This window comes from Pinus tabuliformis, chromosome J (genome assembly GCF_031772625.1).
Source record: "Pinus tabuliformis cultivar Carrire ecotype Pingquan chromosome J, CPIR1, whole genome shotgun sequence".
NCBI lineage: Eukaryota > Viridiplantae > Streptophyta > Pinopsida > Pinales > Pinaceae > Pinus > Pinus tabuliformis.
In genome coordinates, this window is record NC_142295.1 from 1,351,442,720 (window position 1) to 1,351,457,991 (window position 15,272).

General features: G+C 39.8%; 1 pseudogene; it reads right to left on the bottom strand.

Moving 5' to 3' along the window:
* Positions 1–13,090: 13,090 nt before the first annotated feature.
* LOC149232380 (UDP-arabinopyranose mutase 1 pseudogene) overlaps positions 13,091–15,272 on the bottom strand; it is a 136,573-nt pseudogene continuing 134,391 nt past the window's right edge.

Sequence of the window (15,272 nt, forward strand, 5' to 3'; positions counted from 1 at the left end):
ACTCAGTAAAATTGACTTTTGACCAATCAGGTCAATGAAATTCAACTTATTTAGCCACAACATGTGAACAAACTTTCACATTGCTAGCTAAGTCTGGATGCTCCTGCATCAGACTCTCGGGGAAGAAACAAATCATCCTTCATACTTTTAGGGCTTACTCCATACTTCTGCAACTCTGCTATGGTTAACCAGCTAGAATCCTCCATTGGCTGTCCTTTCCATTTGACTAGATATTGAAAATAAGTCTGCCCTCTGGTTCTTTTGGATATTCTTTTCTCCAAAACAACTTCTACTTCTTTCTTAGCTGTCTTTGGCATTCTTTCTTCCCAGTTCAAGGTTTTAACTTCATCTTCTGTAATTTCCTCCTTTAGCTTTGTCTCTGTCTCTTTATATGGATACAAATCTGCAATATTGAAAATAGGTGATATTCCAATACCTTCTGGAAATTCAATTTCATATGCATTAGCTAAAAAATTTATTACAATTCTACATGGTCCTATATTTTTCATATTTAGTTTATTGTAAGTCTTAGTAGGAAATATTTCTTTTCTCAAATATACCATTACTAAATCTCCCACTTGGAATTCTTTTTCTCTTCTTTTTATATCCACTCTCTATTTGTATTTTCTACTGCTTTCCTATAATCTACTTTTGACATCTTCTTGTAGTCTTTACATCTGCTCCGCAAACTCTTCATCTTTTGTACTTCTTGTCTCCTGTTTACAAAAATTCCTCAGCTCATACACACCTCTTGGATTAATTCCAATAAAAATCTGAAATGGACTCATTCTAGCACTTTGGTTTGGAGTGTCATTATAAGAAAACTCATCCTAAGCTAGTGCTAAATCCCATTGCTTGGGATTTTGATACACTAAATTTCTCAATATGTTTCCCAAGCTCCTGTTTACTACTTTGGTCTGTCTATCTGTTTGAGGATGATATGTTGAATAAAACTGAGGTTAGCTCCGCGTTTCTTCCAAGAGCTCCATAAATGCCCTACAAAATTTATATCTCGATCAGACACAATACTTACAGGTAACCCATGTAATCTTACAATTTCTGAAAAAAAATAGATTAGCCATATGTGTTGCATCACTAGTCTTCTTACAAGCAATGAAATGTGCCATATTGGAAAATCTATCTACTACAACATAAATGGAATCATTCCCTTTGTAGGTTTTTGGTAATCCCAAAATAGAATCCATGCTAACTAAATCCCATGGTCGGTCTGGTATTGGACATGGCTGATACAATCTTGTATTCTGGCTCCTTCCTTTAGCATGCTGACATATCCTACACTTATCAACAAATTTCTTAACATTAGTCTACATTTTTGGCCAATAATAAAAAGCATTCACTTGAGCAAAGGTTTTATCTTGTTCGAAGTGACCATATAATCCTCCGCTATGTTTCACCTTTATTATGTTTTCCCTCATAAAACATTTGGGAATACACAACTTGTTGCTTTTAAACAATAGGCCTCCTTAAATAAGATAATCCAAACACTGACTTCTATTATGAACTATTGGATTCTGAACTCTTGTGTAGATATCTTTGAAATTTGCATCATCTTTGTACATTTCAATCATTTCCTTAAATCCTACAACAACCACTTTGAATTCTTGCACAATAAAACTTACCTTGCTCAATGCATCAGTGACTTTATTTGACTTACCACTCTTGTATTTTCTCACAAAAGTAAAGCTTTGCAAAAATTCTACCTAGTTGGCATGTTTCTAGTTCAATTTTGGCTAGTTATTGATGAACTATAAGGCATGATTGTCCGAAAACAATATGAATTCCTTTGGCAGCAAATAATGTCTCCATTTTTTCAAGGCTTTCACAATAGCATAAAACTCTTTATCGTAAGAAGAATATTTCTTCTTCTCTTAACTCAATTTATCACTGATCTATGCAATCGGTCTTTGTTCCTGACTTAGAACTACACCAACTGCAACTCCACTAACATCTGTTTCAACTTGAAATACCTTTTCAAAATCAGGCAAAGATAAAATTGGTTCCTCGGTGATTTTCCTCTTCAGTAATTCAAAATTCCTGTCTGCTGCTTCTGTCCACTTGAATGGTTGATTGATATCCTTAATTGTTTCAAGAATTGGTGCATAAATCTGACTAAAGCCTTTGATAAACTTTCTGTAAAAACTTGCAAGACCATGGAAGCTCCTTACCTCAAATATATTTACGGGAATAGGCCAGTTCCAAATTGCTTGGAATTTCTCTGGATCCATTTTCAATCCTTCTTTAGAAACTACAAATCCCAAGTAAATTAATTATTCCTTCATGAAACTACATTTCTTTAGATTTATCAGTAGTTTCTCTTTCTGCAGAGTTCTTAAAACCAATTTAAGATGCTCTTGATGTTCTTCCTTAATTTTACTAAAAACTAGAATATCATCAAGAAAAACAATAACAAACTTGCTTGCATATTCCTTCAAGACTTCATTCGTTAATCTCATGAACGTGCTAGGTGCATTAGTGAGTCCAAAAGGCATCACTAACCACTCATACAACCCATTGTCTGTTTTAAATGTCGTCTTCCATTCATCGCTTTCTCGAATTCTTATTTGATGATATCCACTCTTCAAATCTATTTTAGTAAAATATTTTGATCCACTCAAACAATCCATTAAATCATGCATGCGTGGAAAAGGAAATCTATACCTGATTGTGATCTTGTTTATGGCTCTGGAATCTGTGCATATACACCATTCTCCTCCTTTCTTTGGACAGTACTGTTGGTACATCACATGGACTAAGACTTTCTCTGATTAGCCCCTTATCCATCAGCTCCTACACTTGTCTTTCAACTTCTGCATTCTCTTGAGGAATTAATCTGTATGCTACTTTATTTGGCAAACTTTCTCTGGTATTAGATCAATATGATGACTAATACTCCTGATCGGTGGCAACGCATTTGGAAACTCATCCACAATAATATCAGCGAAATCATCTAACAACATTTTAACTCCTTCAGGAAAATCACCCAAGTTTGTGGAAGTTAAAATTACCTTCGGTCTTCCCACAATAGCAAAATGAAACTCCTCATTTTTCACTACCTCATGTAGCAGCTCCTTTCCGCTTATCAGCATAATACTACTTCCATATGTTCCTTTGTCAGCGTCGTCCTTCAATGGAAGCAATGCATGTTTAGTTCCATCCTTCTCCAGAGTATAAGTGTTTCTCCTCCCATCATGAATAGCTTTTAGATCAAATTTCCATGGTCTTCGCAGTAATACATGCAATACATTGATGGGCATTACATCACATAATATCACATCTTTATATGTACCAATTTGTATCTCAACCTTGCATTGTTCTGTCACAATAATCTGATGTCCTTTCTGTAACCATGACACTTTGTAAGGAGTAGGGTGTATTGTCTTTGCTAGTCTGAGCTTGTCCACCATCTCTGTAGAAACAAGGTTGTCAGTGCTTCCACTGTCAATTATTACTTTACAACACTTACCTTTTGATTTACAGGTAGTTCTAAATAAATTCTTCCTCTGTGTTGTTTCTTCAATTTACTTCTTTGTCTTAAGCAAGGTCCTTCTCAATAACAGGTATTCTCCTACTTCAGGGGATTCTTCCTTTTCCATAAGTAGAGGTGGTTCTGGCTTTGCCTCAGCCACATTCGCATTCCTCTGACTTGCTGGTTTATTATGAGGATAGTCCCATGACACATGACCCCATTCTCCACATGTATAACACCGAATATCTCTTTCTTGGCCTCTTCCTCTGGGCGCAAATCTTCCTATGTTAAATTCTACTCTCTGTGGTGGTCTGCTACTTGAGTTGCTTGCTTCACACTGATGTTGTTGTCCCCTTGGTCTGGTAGTTCCTCTACCTCTTACTGAGCTTCTTCCTCTCTTCCTATGATTTTGTTTTCTCAATATCTTCTCTTCTGCCTTCAAACTTTCTTGATAGGCATCCTCAATAGTTTTCAAAGTTAACAAGCTAATATCATCTTGTATGTCGTACCTTAAGCCATTAATATATCTAGCTACCTTCTCCATGTCATCTTCTGCATGTCCTACTCTAATACTCAATCTATAAAACTCTTGTATTCTTTAACAGACATTCCTTTTTGCCTTAAATTTTGCAATTGTTTGAAAAGATTTAATTGATAATCGTTAGGCATAAATTTAGCTTCCATTTTACTCACCATTTTGTCCCATTGCTTGATCTTGGGCTTTCCTTTCCTTGTTCTGGATGTTTGTAGCTCATCCCACCAGATAGCTGCATGACCCCTCAATCTGGTAACTGCAAACTTCACCATCTTTTTGTCATCAACCTCTTCATAGTCAAAGTATTTGTCTAAGGACCTGATCCAATCCATTAGCTCTTCTGCATTTAGACTCCCTTCATACGTAGGAATTTCCACCTTTGGTTTTCCTCCTACTTTAGCCAACATCTTGATGAGTTTAGTAGTTTCATTTTCTTCTTCTCCTTCCTCCTCAGAAGATTCTTCTGCAGCACTATCATCTCCTTCATCAGGTGCTCTTCTCTAGGTAGTCTCCATAGTGTCCATCCTTGTACGCAGACTTCGAATCTCCTCTAACAAAACTGCATTTGCTTTAGGTCTTCCTCGACAAATGCCAGCTCCTCTCCTTGGCGACATTTTTGCTGCAATAAACCTTAATTTCGGCTCTGATACCACAAATGACGCAGGAATCAATTGTTTGAGAAATCTCAATAATCACCCCGCGGTTCGTCGTTTCTTTAACAATATGACCTTTTCCTTTATAGCCGGAATGCCTTTGGAAAAAAGGCCCAAAACAATGATTTTCCCTTTTTAATTAGAAGTTCTTATGATTCACCGTAGATCGCAATCTAACTGATCCAATGGACCAGATTCAATTGCAAGTCGCAAGTTGCAAGGGTCTGATCTAGTACTTTTCCCTTTTTAAATATTCCAATGCGATTTATTGCGCCGATCGCATCGCATATCGGCAATCATTGTTCCCCCGCTTAAGGCCTTATCGCTCCAACTCAAATGTTGCAATGCGATATATCGGTGGTCGCATGTCGCAATGTTTCAATGTTGGGGCCCTTACCATATGCGTTATTGCGATCGCAACTCTTCAAGACTTGAGGTCCGCCCTTCTCCTAAATAATCTTGCGATGTGATATATGGTCATCCAATGGTCGGGGAAGGTCCACTCCATTGGTTCAAACTGGAATCAGCGGCTGAGATCTTATCCAGCTCAACACTATTAAAAGTACAAAGGCCTGTCATTTTTCTATTAACTCTGTGTTTTCTATTGCGAAGCGCGAAAATCGAGAAATCATCAACTCTATCCTGAATACAAAGAAAACAAAAACATAATGAGGATTTCCACAAGCTTGATAAATAATCAAGTGCACAACAACAATTTATTCATAATAACAAAAGTTACAGAGTCTCGGCCTTGGCTTGATTACAACATATGAAAAGACCTCTATTTCAACGGAAATCCACACGCTAATTCTTGGCTCTCGCTCACTCAATCCTACCTCTCGGTCCCTCTGTCTCTCTCTATATTGCATTTTTTTTCCTTTGTTCAATCGAAGATTACTCTAACTGTGCTTAACAACTCAATCTCTATGTTTAATTAATCTAACAATAAATCTCTAATTCATAGCTCTAACACACACCTATGCTAACAACTTATCTTTGAACCTAGAATAAGACAATTTCTAACTATTACAATAATGAAATACAACTCATTTGTTGAGAGATCCAACCCTCTCAGTAAAACTGACTTTTGACCAATCAGGTCAATGAAATTCAACTTGTTTATCCACAACATGTGAACAAACTTTCACATTGCTGGCTAAGTCCAGATGCTCCTGCGTCAAGAAGGGTTTCAGGTTTACCATTAGAAGAGTACGACATATCATCCTTAGGTCAATGGAACAGTTGAGGCTTTTAATAAGATATTGGAGAATGCACCAACGAATATTTGCAACGTGTAGCGAATGATTGGGGCATGCGTGTACTAGCGGTGTTATGGGCATACCAAACTACTTGCAAAAAGCTAACAAGTGAAACACCATTTCGATTGGTTTATCATGTAGAGGCTTTAGTGCCGATGGAATATATCGTACTGAGTCTACGCATAGCACCTTTCACAGGAATGGCAGACTATGGAGCCTTAGAATAATGGCTCGCGCAGCTAATGGAGCTCGAAGAAGATAGGTTTCTGGCTGGGTTCCACCAACAGGTTCAGCAGGAATGTGAAAAAGCTTGGCATGGTTGGCACATTAAACTGTGGATCTTTGTTACAACAAAAAATTGATCATCTAGCCTAATTTACTAGATGGATCAAAGTATACCATGTAAAGCCAATTTTACGCTAGTAAAATTGCTTTCACTATGCGAAATTACCTAATAAACCACCTTTATTAAGTAATTTATAGTTAAACCCATGAAGAATAATTAAATAAATCATTATTTATTTGATTTTCTTCTAGGAATAATTAATTTAACCACTGTTTTATTATTATTCCTTGTCAAATTTGACCCAATCATGAAAAATAAACAGATAAATCATTATTTATCTTATTTATCTATAAGAATAATTGATTAATCACTAATTAATTATTATTGTTTGTTAAATTTGACTAAATCCCCTAGGAATAATTAAATAAATCCTTATTTGTTTATTATTCCTTAACTAATTCATTGAGATGATCAATAAATAATTTATTTATTTATCATTTCTAAATAAAAGTTTAAATACTTTTTCCCTCCTAAACAAATATAATAAAATATTCCAAGTGGTTATTCCAATAATGGGATCAATAATATTTTATTATTGCTCATTATTTGAGGATAACTCGAAATTTTGTTATAAATAGAAGGGTTTTCCATTCATTATTCACTTTTGATTATTTTCATTGTTGCACTTATTGTTGTAACTATGATATTTCCATTGTCGCACACCATATTTTTGTTGGGTTTATGCATTATAGAGGAGAGAGACTCTACAAAAGCTAAAAACGTTTGAGGATACCCAAGAGCCCATCCCATAGCAGGGGACGAGTAACATTTATATGATCTCTTCACAAGTGTTATTATAAAATTATTCTTTACATATATGGTTTCCATTGGATGTTTGGGGTTATTACTCTTTATTTCACTATTTAACTATGATCGTAGCGTAGATCAGAATTTTGGCAGGTTTTGTTTCTATTAATAGCTGCAGATCTACAATGTTTAGCAATCATTTCTATTGTTCAGATTGTTTTTCATCCACAATCTTAAGTGGGTTCTTTTCATACATCATTGAGAAGAAAACACTACCACAAATTGGTGACTACACTAGGTTTTATACTTCAGATCCAGAAACTTGGGTGACCTTTGGTTTTCAGCTTAGGGTTTCTTCCATTTTCAGTTCTCTTAATGTTTCCTAGTATTTTAACCCTAGATTTGATAAATGTCCGACTTCCACAAGCTTTTTGGTCATTTCCACAGGTCACAGGAACCAGCAGCGACAAAGGCATCACATTTTTCTGAAATTTGTAGACCGGGAGCCTCGAAACAGAAATCACAGTTTTCAGTCAAAAAGTGTGATCTTGGCTTCATAACGAACCTTTCAGCCAAAAAAGTGTGATTTCAACAAAAAACAGGCCAATGCCTGCAATTTCAGGGTTTTAGGGCTTTCTCAAATCTATTTCTGCATTTTTCTGAGGTATCTAACCTATATCTCATCCTGCTTAGGCCTTCATCCACTATGTTTTACTTGTCGAAGTCGAATTTAGCCTCCCCTAGGGCTTCTAATACACTTCCACCTTTCTAGGAGGAGTTTTGCTGAGTGAGAAGTTTGAGTTTCTACAACACTTTTAGCCACATTTTCTAGATATGTAACCTTTTGTTTTAGATATGATAAGATAGGTTGATACCATCCATAGTTTCACATTCAAACTTGTTTGGTCATTCCCTTAGGGTCCCATCAGTTTCCCTAGGTGTTTCACCCATCTCCCTATCTTTTTGCAACGATCTTCCCCTCTGGTTTTTGGTTGTTTCTGCACCACTTTCCAGCAACTTAGAGTCACTTGATCGTAGTCACACCAACATTTATATATCTTGACGGTTTCAGTGTGTTTTCCATTAGTTTATCCACCAAGCAGTACAGTGTTTGCAAATCCAGCTTGGGTGGGGTTTAGTTAATTGTTTTGTTGTTTATTTTCTATTATCTATTTCAGTTTATTTGCAGCAAGCTTTTTTCTTTTTTACAAACATGATCTGGGCTTAATCAATTAATACACTTGCACACACAAGCACACCTTAATTGAAGGGTGCTTGGTTTACATCGCCAAGCCATGACTTAACATAATAAATTTATCTCACTGCATCAGAGAGAAAATATATTTTGTTAATCTCCCTTCACCATTTTCATGTTATGTGTGTCCTTCCATCATTGTGCCACCAAGGCATGTGTCACGAATATTATTAGGCTATCACCCCTAGCTTCTACTTGGGCGTACTACTCCTCCCTATCGGATTCGAGTTCATAGCCCTCTAAGTCCCCATCCCAACTCTTCTCTGGGTCATTCTGATTCCTCATCTAATTCCGAGCTTCCTTCACTACATATTTGTCACCATGTCTAGACCCATAGCTGGTATAGGAACCCAAACTGGTGGTGGCTCCAGTGCTATACCAATGGTCACATCAAGCAGAACAGTGTCAAGAAATGTTTCGCCACACCCCATGCTCCCCTTTATGGTTGGGTTAAGTCTACCCGATCTTAACTAGTTGATAAACGGCCCCATAAGCCATGATGATGGTTGGCCCTCTATGCCGGCTAAGCTTCCCTCAAACATCCAAAATTTCATGGGTATTGCTGGAGAGGTTCCTACCAACCATTTTTGATCCTTCCACATGTGGTGTTCGTCCAACTCCATAATCGATGACTCTATTCATCTTCGTCTCTTCCAACGCACACTCACTGGAGACGGTATGAAATGGTATGTAGAGTAGGCCTCTGCCTCTCATTCCATTTTCACAACGCTTGCTAAACTTTTCTTATCATATTTCTAGTTACCTCCCTTGTACGACACTAGTATGGAGCTATTGAACACATTCCATCAGTCCTCCACCACTCATCTTTCTAACAATGTTCAAGAATGGTGTCAACGGAGGAGCACATCTCATGCCCTGCCTTTCAAAGACCATGTCTATCTAGATTTGTTTCTTAAGAGCCTTTTATCCCCCATTGGGAAAGATGTCACATCCCATTTTCCTTAGACTGGGGAAGAAGCTCTCCAGACCGATTTGAGATATGATCTGATTTATGCACAATCCTGTTATGTCTATACTGTCATTCCAGACCTCCCTCATCCTGGAAGTGCCAATGCATCGGGGGCATATCACACCGTCGATGGTATTGTTAGATCCCTTTCACACTCTTCACCATACCCTCAACAGAGTTATGGCTACTGGTAGGGGGGAACCAGTTCCTCCAACATTTATGCCCGTCCTACTAGCAACATGCTTCGAGGACCCCAACCCGTCTACCAAACTGTTGCTCCTTCTTATGCACAGCCTGGTGCTCCAACCCCTTAATCATTAGTGCCACATCATCCCATGCATCCTCAGCCCTAGTAGCCATCGCCCCCTCAGGGCAAGGTTTTTTCTTAGTATAGTGAAACCAATCCCCATAATTCAAAGAAAAAGAATAAGGGGAAAGGTAGCAAGCCTAGTGAATCCTAGGGGAACCAGCCTAACACCAACAACCAGCAGTAGGGCAAGCCAGCCCAAGTAGAACAAGGTTATTCGTATGAATAAGCCATGTGCATGTTGTGGTGTACATGGCCACTATACACATGAGTGTCCTCTTTTACCCCAGATGCGCCAAATGTGGGAAGCCCAAGTAGCTTGTCGAGGTCAACAATTGCCTCAGAATCCTGCGCCACCTCAACCGACTGTGCTCAAAAATCATTTCCCTCAGTAAGGATTTGTTGCTACTCAACCCTAGCTAGGCAAGTAGCCCACCTCCCCCAACCTTTTGGTCCCGGTGACTACCAGATCCTGATGATGAATAGTAATGAGGTTAACCTCTCCCATATCAACCTACAAACTTGATCACGTCAATATGACAAGCTCTCCACTTCGTCAGCTACTGAGTCCAAAACCAAAGTGTCCTCCGAGCCTCTTATGATTGCAAATGGTCCTTTACAGATCCCTCAACCCAAAGTTGAGGCCATTCCCAAGATCCCAAAGGGACCATTACGATGTAATGCAATTTCTAACTAAGCTTCCCATACATATAGTATAGTAGACAACTTGGTGCAATTACCTGCCTCCATGTCGACACTGGAAGTCCTCCAGGCATGCCCTTCCCAAAATAAGACTCTACTAACTACCTTGGGTGAAGTGGATCCTTCCGATAATCATTTGATTGTCTTCCTGGTTGATACATCAGAGCACCCCCCATTACCTTCATCTGTTGCATTCTAGATACCAATTAGAGTCTGTAATGCCATCATCTCTAGATGCATTATTGACAAAGGTGAATCAACCTATGTGATGTATGTTGTTGTTTAGAAACAACTCAAGTCACCTGAGTTGTCCCCTTCCACCATCAGTTTGCATGCTTGGGATGGACACTCCTCCCAGCCCCTTGGCATGTACTGCAACTGTCCAGTGACCCTTGTGAGCAAGACTTCCCATGTCTATATCGAAATCATTGATGCCCCTTTAGATTACAACATTCTCTTAGGTCATAGTTACACATATGCCATGTCAATTGTCACATCTGCAGTGTTTCACAAGATGTGCTTCCCCCATGAAGGGAATATCATTACCATTGATCAGTTGAATTACTACGATCTGGCATCCGTGACCTCCCATGAGTCCATCATCTCGTCGATGTCCAAAAACTAGTCTTGAACTCCTTGCACCACTATCTCACCCAGAGTCTATAAGGATTCCTCATTTTTGGCTGCCTTCCCTGGTCCTCCCCCTCATATTTCTAAACCTACTTCCATGAGTGTTTGCATGTTACAAGTGTCACGAGCTACCCTTAAACAATCTTGTACACTTGACCAACAACCTCCTCAGCATCCTATTGTTTCTCTTCCAACTGAACCCTCTCGATCCACTCCCCCATGACCTCCTCCATTTGTGGGTGCCTCTCTTATGTTCTCACAATGAACTATTCCTCCAGGTCTCAACCATCTAGGAGCTATTCCGTTGGAAAATTATCTTGTTGTCCAGATACCTTTCTTATTCCACCATCCAAGAATTTTTTCTATAGCTATCATGGCTTCACTGGTCCTTCCTAACATGAATCTCATGATCCCAGTAAGGTACATCGATCCCCCTGCAAACATTCTAACTGGTCAGCCAAGACCATATCACTCTTTGACCCCGGTTCAATCGGTCGTCGTGACCCCTGCCACTGCTTCAATTCCATCACAACCTCAACAGGAATGATCTCCTATTGCGAAAGCATCTGGTCAGATTCCCCAACAAGGCTTCCCAACGTCCACCAGTCCCTAAGGCCCCAAAGCCAACAACCCCATGCACTTTTTGTGATGTTTTTGGGTGGGCCACCAACAATTGTCCTGAACTTCCTCAACTCAAACCATTGGTTCATGAATTGATCCCTGAATCAAATATTCTTGAAGTCCATGTTAACATACCGATCCCACCTAAGAAACTCAAAATGCTTTGAACAAACCATCCTTGTGCCCTATGTGACCTTCATGGTCCTTATTCCCATTGTTACCCTCATCTCGATGAATTTCATGATTTCGTTGGGGAAATTCGTGAATACGAGGCCACTCGTAGTGGACCCTCTACTCCTCTACCTATGGATTCTGGTACCACCAGTCAACTAGAATAGGGAAACTCTGGCCCCACTATTGTGATCCCTCCCCTCAATGTCGAGATGACGAACAACCCCATGATTTACATGTCCTCATCCTTGAGTTCCTCTCCGAAAAACCTTCCTAAGGTTGTTGCGCACGTCTCAACATCAGTAGACCCTTTGTCTACCAGTCCATCATATACCATTCAAGACGATATGTATGTGAACCTTCTCTCTTAGTTTAACGTGCTAGGTAATACCACTGCATCATGTAGTCATTCTTCCTCCCATCTGGCCATCTCCCAGCCTGATGGGGACACCATGGAAGCTATGTCTACAACTGATTACCCCTACCCTTATGTAAGGGGGCATTTCTTTAGAGGATTTTGAAGGCCATTACATTCTTAATTCTTTCCATACGCTCTACCCCAAGAAGTTTCACTCATAGCACATCCCTTGGATTTGTGTGTCTTTATTTCTGCCAGGACGTTAGGTAGATTGCATCGTCTCATCCGTTGTCTTTTGCATCTTTTAGAACAATCCATCAGCCACACCATATATCAGTCATGCCGACGGTGCAAGTCGCTTCTCCTAGAATCTAGCCTCGGCAGCCTGGGCCATTTTTATCTCCTTGCATATGTTAGTCCTTTCAAATGTTGTGTGCATTGGATCTGCCACCAATAATTAGGTCGAATATGATGCAGTGATATGTTTATTAGTCGATGCCATCGCTCATTGCATCCTTCATCTTCATGTTCTTTTAGATTCCTTGCTACTTGTCATGCAATTGAATGGTGTGTATCATGTGCATAACCAAGTCCTATTTAGAAAATATCTACGATTGAAACTATTGGTACGTGAATTTGAAACCATTACTTTCAGTCATGTGTCTAGAGCCCAAAATCACTATCTAGATACCATTGCCAACAACATTCTAGATTGGCATTTATCACATGTATACCACAAAAGAAAACCATAAATAAAACAAATGGCGAACCATCATCGTCATATAATAGGAATAATCATATTATGTATCATAAAAGTGTTTGGAGCCATAGCTCTAAATACATATGACATGCCCATAGGATATTACAAAAATCACAAGCAAAGGGACCCACATGTCCCTACATCTAGTCATTGTCCGACAAATCTCATGCCAAAGGCTCTGCTCCACCTACATGTAGATCACGTACTTCCTGACCAGCCATCACCATGTGTCGGACGATGCCTAGCCACTCTAAGGGAAGACTAGTGCACTCATCTGTGTTCGATCCTCTCAGTCATGCCATCCGCACTCTGAAAGCCCGGTCAAGACTACATCAAACCTACGATGCAATTCAACAAGTAGCATAGTATCCTTTGGACCCTGTTGTGACCATGATGTCCCCTGATCTGCAGCCCCAGGTGCTACGGCTTGGCCTGTGTATCCTGCCAGCTTCACAGGTTCTATGTCTGCATAAAACATATTTCACACTCGGTACCATATACATGTGATAGAAATATAAAATGCACCATAAAACATAGAAACTTAACACTTTCCATCTAGTCCCCATGCTTGCCTAGGTAGAAGTGGCAAGTCAGGATCCCCCTAATAGTTCATCCCGTTATAAGGGTAGTCGTCAATGTAGAGGGGCATTTGGTCCTAGTGTGCAAAAAACTTGGGTCGAAACACCCATCCGCTCCCCGTCCTCCTCCACTCCGTAGGAGCTGCCCCCAGTTGCGCATCCTGGGCTCCTATGTGCCCCAATTTTGGATATGTACATGGGGATGAATAATGGTTATATTATCAAAGAAGAATGCACATAGTACTGTACCAAAAGCATAGTCACGATTAACCTGTCTCTTACAAAGACTCAATTGTCATTTCACCGATGACAGCATCATCTGGGCCCACCCATAGTAGGTCCCAGCCTAAACACTGTCAACTAACATCATCTTCCCACCAATGATGTGGTGGAATGACTGGCTTCCCAAGATCCGTAGCATAGTTGTGACAACTGCTTGTGTCTCTAACCTCTCTAGATAAACAAGTGGTATAGTTGTGCCCTAGACACGAACACCCCGTTGATAATGGTGCTCCACGAACTTAGCAATGTTCCTCCCACATGACAACACTGGATAAATATCCCCCACCACTCCCAGGGGAGGTAATCTGGTCAGAAAGTAAATATCCTGTAATGTGAGCTCAATCTTGTGCCCCTACATGACAAATACCTCTTGGTCTGGATCCCAATACCTCACAATTCTCGACAGCAAGGGATCACCTACCCTCATCAATGGGTTCTCTAACAACTTGAGAACCCTATAACGAGCCAATGCCCCTTGAACCGCCTAACCCCCCTAAGTTTCAGATAGAAGAGTATCCAAGTCTTGTTCACACCAGTTGATTTTTAGCTCTGCCATATCTGTGAAACACCACATGTCTTGTCAGTTCAGAAAATAAAGCAACCAGCTACATTGATCAACCTGTAGCCACCACGAGGCTAGAAGACCAACTCTTTCTCCAACAACAAAACATAGTTTTTACCCCAGAAAATGCGAGCTTACATGTTTCCACCTATTTCTTGCGAGCCAGATCACACCTCTCAGCACAGAAAGTGTGATACGACTGTGAACAAGAGCAGAGATCTCTTAGGGAGCTGCCAGGTGCCAAAAATCAGGAAATAAACCACTGAAATTGAAGAGATGAGTAAGGCCACCTACCTGAAAGTCTCATATCTTGATTTTTACGGTTATTTTTTTGACTACGATTTCGACAAGATTTAGGGCCTTTTCCTCCTCTCCAAATTCACCACAACTCACTTAGAAAATGAATCCAAATTGGAGGGAAAACACCCTTTTATAGAAAAATCCCCAATTTTTCTATCACACATTGTGACTAGACCGTAGCTCAGTTTGATGAACCATCAGCACCATTGGAAATCTCTCACCAAGCCCTAAAATGGGTCTTCCTTAGTTTTTTATCATTTGACACTTCGCCCAGAAACCATTTTTCCAACAAGGTCACTTCGTAGTCTCTCAAAATCAAATTTCATCATAAAGTGACACTTGTACTTTGAGGTCCACCTCCTCCTAATATTTGTCATATCATATTTCAATTCTCATCATGAGTAACCATCATTTACTCATGCTTTCATTGTCCCCACCGGGCCTAGCATGTGTGGCAGCGTCATTGACTCACCCTTGTTCAGAGCATCCGCGATGAGTCACCCTTGCATTCTTGGAGTGTATTTCATGTCCCATCATCTCATGTCACAATATTCAATCCATATTTGCATACCCTTCATTCTGTGTTGCCCATTTCTTCCTCCAGTCATATTATCCCCATCCCCTCCAGAGTTGAGTCCATTGCTACCAGGTCAACCATGAACTTTATGCTCTGAAAAGGGTAGTCATATGTTTGTCCCTCAATCCCATTCCCCCATTATCCCTACTATCATTCCATCTGTCACATTACT